This window comes from Xiphophorus maculatus, chromosome 5, assembly GCF_002775205.1.
Source record: "Xiphophorus maculatus strain JP 163 A chromosome 5, X_maculatus-5.0-male, whole genome shotgun sequence".
Classification (NCBI taxonomy): domain Eukaryota; kingdom Metazoa; phylum Chordata; class Actinopteri; order Cyprinodontiformes; family Poeciliidae; genus Xiphophorus; species Xiphophorus maculatus.
The window spans coordinates 27740423-27747646 of NC_036447.1; positions in this window are offsets into that span (position 1 = coordinate 27740423).

A 7224-nucleotide genomic window follows, 5' to 3' on the forward strand; every position below is an offset into this window, starting at 1 on the left:
CCTCAGACACAAATTAGGACATTAAAGGCAAAAAATGTTTCTGTGTCTTACGTTATAGCTGAGAACTCTCCGCAATGGTGCAGCGGACAGAAATAGGAATCCTTCAGGGAATAATGAAGGTCTCCAAGTTTGATAGACTGTATTTAGCTTCAGAGGCAGAGCTGCTTTGAGATAGCCATCCTCTACTTGTCTGTGTGCTTCTTATTTTTTGTCTCACATCTTTAGCAGATCTGCTTACCTCCTATGGCTGCCTCTCTCTCTCTCTCTTTTCATTTAAATGGATTTACCTGGAGCATCCTTGTTGGCATCAGATGAGCCATGCTCTCAGATTAATTCTCGGTGTACATTAATCGTCTTTTCCTCCTTTTGTCTATAGATTTGGACTTCTCCATTTGTTCCCTGAACTATCTGCACATTCTTTTTTTGTCTACCTTGGAGATTGATATCTCCCTTTAATTAGTAAATTCTGCTGCTGATCCAGTTTTGATTCCGTTGGTCTGGAGGATTGTTTTAAGACTTCTTGGTTCTGGCACAAAAGTCAGATGTCGGTACTAAAATTGGACTCAAATGACGTTTTTATATTATTCTAACCACTATTTGTAGTCAGTTAGCGAGCTGCTTGTAAATCAACAGTCTGTTTCATTTCTCATTAAGGGTTTCCTTTACTCTGCCTATAAGCATAAACATGCACTCCACAAAACAATGTGACTGGTGCAGATTCTATTCTCACATTCTTTATAGAAAGTTTGTCACCTTCCTGACGCGCAAAAATGAACCTTGGCATTTCTCACCTCACCGGCTTTAGAGCTGGAACTTCATCTCCTTTTCTCAGTCAATTAGTAATGCGTTCACGACTGGCCATGTTTCATGTCTACTCTCTAATTCCAATGTTGCTCAAGTCTTTAAGGGGAAAGTTGTTCCTGAAGAAGTGCCGTGTTTGTGTTAGTCCCCCTCCAATTGACATTCTGTAAAAACAGTATCCAGCCGCGCTCTCGTGGAGCAGTCCTGGACTCTGCCAGTGCTGAGGTTGTCAGACAGATCAGCTGAAGTAACGCAAGCCGGGCCTCAACAATCTCATAATGTACGCAGTTCCTTCAGAAGTGCCAGATTTAGCTAATGCTGCCAATCTCCTTTATTATTATTGTTCTTTTTTTCCCCTTGTTCTCCCTGGTGTCCTGTCAAAGTGGAAGACAATTCTCCACAAATATCCCTAGCAATCTCATTATCTCATCACATGCTCAGCAGGCAAACAGACAGCTTTGTGAATGTTTTTCTTTTTTTCCGTCAGTGAGGATTACAGCAGTGTCTTCACCACCGTGCATCCGCACGGGCTTATTGACAAATCAGAGTTAGGCTCTTGAAACACGCAAATAGTATTTAATCCATGTACACTTTCTTGTACGGATGGGATTATCGTCTACTGCAGGAGTCGGGCACTTCTGTGCCGGTGCAGTACAGTACAGTTCAACATGGACACTCATTACTGTGAAATGAATACTCCTTCAGATACAATCCCAACAAAAGCCATACAACAATCTTCTCCGTGTTAGCATTGATCTCCCATGTTGGGAAAACATTGAGTGGAACAATGGAAACCTAATTTTTGCCTTTTTCTGACTGCTAACAAACGAACGGCATTAGATCTGTTTATAATTGTATTCACATAGAAAATACTCCTTGGTTAGCTATTTATTTTTTGTGGCTATTTTCTGAAGGGATGTATTGATGGATACGGTGGCGCCGTTAACATTTTGTTTCTTCTGTTTTGTGTTTTTTGCTTGAGAAAATTCTCCCGGCTCGATGCTTCTGTGATCGGCCGCGTCACCGTCTTGAGTCGCCGACGGCGACGCCGCTGCCTTTCCTTTCGTTTTTCCTTTTCAAGAGAAAGTACTCCTCTTCCAGTAATTCTGCCCTTCCTGTCCTCTCAGCTCCAGCCAGTCGCAGCAGATGGCTGCTCATTTTGAACCTTGACCTGCTCAAAAGAAACGCTTCCTTTCTAATGCGATTGGAGTCTGTGAGTAGCTGCAGTCCTACTAAATGCTTTTACCAGTTGTGCATTACGTAGTCAAGTGAATTTGACTATTGAAATTTATTTTGGAGTGAGTTGGACCATGTGTAATTTGTTCTTAATATGAATATGTGAATAACTTGTTTTGGGTTTATTCAAAATTAGAATCTGCACAACTGGGAGAGACTTCGATCTCTCTCTTTTTAAAATTCCTTGAGAAGCTTTTCTTTCTTGTTCTTTGGCACTATTGTTTTAGATTTGCTTTATCTAGAGAACCTGAAGAGCTTTGTCTGATGTTCAGATAAACAGGCGCCTGCTTTCCACAACTCAGAGGCACACCTCCTGCTGGTAGAACAATAATATAAAGGGAAAAAAACCAAACGAGATGCAGGTTGTCTGCGTAGCGGTGGCACTGCAATCATTCAGTGTAGAGAGCGTGTTCCTCCCTAGCGACCCGCAGGATCGAAACAGAAAATGTATCATTTAAAAACCTTGTGTTATGAGAAATATACATATGAATGATCATTCACGTATGGAAGCAATCGTTTGTGTCTGTGACTAAACCACACAACACAGTCAGGTTTCGGTTAGGTCGAGTTTTTTCGGCAGGTGACGATTGATTGTACAACACAGTGAGAGAAGAATGAAAAAGTTTCAAGGATAGGAAAATGTTTCAGTGCGTGCTTCCTGTCTGGCTTGCCGCCTGATTCGCTGGCTGGCTCACTCGATGCGAAAAGCTCGAAGAATTGAAACGTAGGCTCTGGTTACGTAGAGAGAAAGGTACGTCACACTCCTTCCTTAGTTTCTTGTAATATCAGATCGGATGTTGTCAAAAATCACAACCACTCTGCTCTCACCCTCGCATTCGGATGAGTATTTCCTTTTGCCTCTGGCCATTAAGAGACAAGTAACAGAACTGTACGACGAGTCCAAACATGGTCTTTTCTCCACCTCATGTACAGGTGAGATCGGCGTTTGTACCACCATGTTGTGTGCAGAAAAACTCATGTGACCGTTCTGAGTGTTTGTACCGTTGCATTGGCATACCCAAACTATTTCTCCAGTCCTATTAAAGTTTCACAAGTTTATAGATCTAGAGAAGAAAGCTTGATTAAAAATGATCTAGTCATAAAAATACTGAAAATGGTTTTACCAATTCTCCTAAGTCCTGGGGGCCACAAACAGTAACCCTAACCCTAACAGAGGTCTATAGTCTTCACAGCTTATTCATAATGAGCCAAACGTTGCTCTCAAGTCAACCATGTCAACACAAACACTGCTATCATCAACTGTTTGAGTGAGAAGAGGACCCTAGAAGAAGAGGTAAGTGGGAAATCTGAATCGAGTAACTTGATTTCGACATGAAGCAAAATGCTGGCAAGAAAATTAAAAAGTGCAGACACGGAACAAAACGTGCAATAAGTGTAATGAGCGGATCTGACTGAGAACCAAGCGGGAGGTCTGACGAAGGTTCATTATGTACAGGGAACTTTCAAGTGAATCTGCCCTAATTATCCCCAACAGTGGAGAAGACATTTAGTGGCACTGGAAAGTCATAAAGGAACATTAAATTACTAATTTTGCCATTTTAGTCACAATACTTTTGAATGAATAATAATTCCCTTCATTGTCCCTCATTTGGGGAAATTTAAGGGTCTCAGCATCAACGTGAAAGTTAAATAGAAAGCAAACAGAAACTTGAACCCCTCCGCTCCCTCTAAGAAGACTTATAACTGTCTACTTCATTAGATTTTCTAAAACAAAAAAAGCCCCCGCCCCCAGAGGAGGGGGTCGGTGTATAAAGATCTTCATGTGAGACATGAGACGCCCTCGCATCTCGGGTCATGATCAAGTCATAGAAGTCCGAGCTTATTCACAGGAAACGAATACTTGACCAGTGGGGGTGAGAAAAAGGGCACAGCTGAAAATCAGCTCGGCAGACCCTCCTTCGGTAAATAAAGCTTTAAAAAGACGAGGCGCCGTCTGTCAGATAGACGGACGGCAGGGGTCAATGTTTGGGACTCAGGGACGCCTGAAAGGGCAAGTCGAGAAATGAACTGGACTCTCTTTTTACCACAAATGAGTAGAGCTCAATGGCCTACATCACCACTGGGGTTTACTACACACACACACACACACACACACACACACACACACACACACACACACACACACCTACACACACACACACACACACGCACACACACACATTTAAGTAAGAGAGAGAGAGGAGAAAAACACACTCTCAGAAGGCTTTGATTTTGCTTCGCATGGCTCCTGCGGGTAATGAGACTTGATTAAACGAAGCCCAGAGATCCTGGATAGCTTGGATTATTTTTAAAGTGAACAACAAGACTAATGTTTATTATATCCGATTCATGAGGGCGGGGACAAGCTGCTCAGCAAACACCGCAAAGACGCGTACCTCTATCAAAGCAATCTGCTAAAGTACAAAAAGAGACTCGTTTGCATTTTACAGGAGGAAGAATTCACCAAACCAAAACTAGTTTACTTGTTCACAGCTTGTTAGCTTAATAGCAGTCGGTGTTGAGTTGACGGGGGGAAAGAGGGGAAAAAATATCTGAAAACACCTCAACCAGGCTTTCACAATTTCTTGAAAATCCTTATTTTTAGGTTACATACAGATCAGAATAAAGGATGTGAAATTTACAGTCTTCTCTTGCGAAACTTGGTCTCACCTTCTGGTTTTCTTCTGTGTTCAACACGCCAGTAAGACTTAACTTTCATCAGAGGATGAAATGTTGGGCACAAGATTAAGTGACGTTATTATTTCGTCATTGTTTCAGGTAAAAGTAGTGATTTGTGGAGCTGATTTTTATTTTTTTTTTATTTTTGAGAATTCTGATCTAAATTACAGCTTTTTAACGTCGATTCTGGCGTAATTAATGATGTTCAGTTTGAGACGGGGGGTGAGGGGTGGGGGACAAAAGATTTTCCCCAGTTTTGTAGAATAAACTTTGGAACCAGTTAGACCGGGTTACAAAGAAATATATTTTTTGGAAGTTGTCTATGTTTTTTTCAACTGAATCAGGATTAATTTTGCACGGCTGAATCCAAAAAAACGACATCAATAGTTTTCAGTCGGGTCAGGTTTTTATTCCCATTTGATTCAGGGAAATCCGATCTTCTGCCTAAATCGATGGCGTCTTTAGGACATCATCAGTTCATTTTTGTTAATATTTCTCATCCAAAAAAAGTTTTAGGAGAGAAAAAACATTTTTCTAACAGAGCGCATTAACTAAATGTTACAAACTTGGATTTCTGTAAGTTGAATTGCAAACACTGATAAGAGTAAGGACATGCGAATCGAACATTACGTCTTCATTGTGCAAAATTCTCCGTCTCTTTTCTGTCCTGGTGGAATCTCTCCTCCCCTCGTCACTCTTAGGAAACCGATCCAGGTGTGAGAACAAGTCATGCATTTTGATGCTCATATTCCTCCATAGTTCAGAACGTTGACCTGATTGAGCAAAACCAAAGTGATTTTTGGGTTCAGTTCATCAAAATGATCCTGAAACAGATGGAAAAACCTCAGACAATTTCTTTGGCTGTTGACCAGTGTGATTGTATATGTATGCATTCACCTGCCTCCTCACCCCCAAGTTTACCTTCACAAATCAGAGTAATTACAGAAGTGTCTAACTTATCAAAAAGAAAGTCAAGACAGCAATGGAAACTTGTTTTATCACAGACGGGCAAACTGCAGCAGCAACATGGAAACTCTTATTACCTTCAAAGATTTACATCCTGGTTGTATTTTGACGCCTTTATCAACCAATAAAAATTTTTTTCTTTACTTTCTGATATCAAACTTTCTTCCACACAGCCTCTTGAGCCTCGAGACATTGCCTTCGTACATGTCCGTCCGCAGCTTTCCATGTCAACTTTTCCAAAGTGAGTAATTTATGCATGTGCTCCGTCAGAAAAGATCTTGATATGATGCTGAAAGGAGATGAATAATGTATATTTTTTTGTCTAGTTTTTTCTTTAACCCTAATTCTTCGGGTCGAGGAGAGACGTTGCCTTCCATCATGCCCTCCCAGCCCCAGACTGTCGTACAAGCAAATATAGCCAAAATAAAGCACAAATGTTTTCTTTCATTTACGTGACTGAGGAGTTTGTTGGCTTGTGTGTTTAAATAGATCCAGGTTGTTTTGTTTTTCATGCTGTTTTAACTACCTCATGATCAGAATTATGCCTATGCCACCTGGATTCATGGATTTATTTTCATTTTATGGTTGCAGAGTTATAATGAGTTGGTGTTTCTGCCATCCCAAGGCAACTTCACAGCGATATGCGACAGTCATTCAGCACAACTGTGTTTTTGACTTTGAAAGAGTAGTTTAGGAGGGGAAAACAAAACAAAAAAATCCTCTGCAATAGGGGGATGGTGCAAGATTTCTGGAGTGTTATTTACTTAAAGTCAAGTACGCCAGGTTGGACGGTGAGGACTGAGGGAATGGTTTGCACAGGTTGATGAGGCAGAGAGACGGAGCTGCAGAGGACGTTCAGCAGGTTAGGGTGATCAAGGGGAGGGATGGAAAGGTGCTGACAGGTGCCAAGTGTGTGATGGGAAGATGGAAAGTACTTTGAAGAGCCGATGAGTGAGGAAAATGGGAGAGAATGTGGAGTGGAAGAGGAGACTGTTGTGAATCGCGAAGCCGCTAAGATTAGCGAGGGTGAAGCGAGGCGAGCTTTGAAGAGGATGAAGAGGGGGCGGGGAGGCAATCGGTCCTGATGACATACCTGTGGAGGTATGGAAGTGTCTAGGAGAGGGTGGCAGTAGAACAAGATGTCTGAGGGATAGAGGAAAAATGTCCTGGTGTTGATTTTTAAGAACAAGGGAGACGTGCAGAACCTTTTCAACTACGGGGGAATAAAGCTAATGAGCCATAGGATGACGCTGTGGGAAAGAGTGCCAGCAGCTAGGCTTTAGTGTCAGAAGTGAGCATTTGTGAGTTTTATGCCAAGAAAGAGTGATACAGATGCTGATGGAGAAGTACAAGGAAGGCTAGAGGGAACTGCGTGCTCTTGCATGAAGATTTGGGAAGGTTCTCTTTGGGAGTGAAGACGATGGACAGCATCAGGAGTGAGTACATCAGAGGGACGTCTAATGTTAGATGTTTGGAGATAAAGTCAGAGAGGTTCAGAGGAGAAACACTGATCGTGTTGGTAGAAGTACGCTGAGGCCGAGA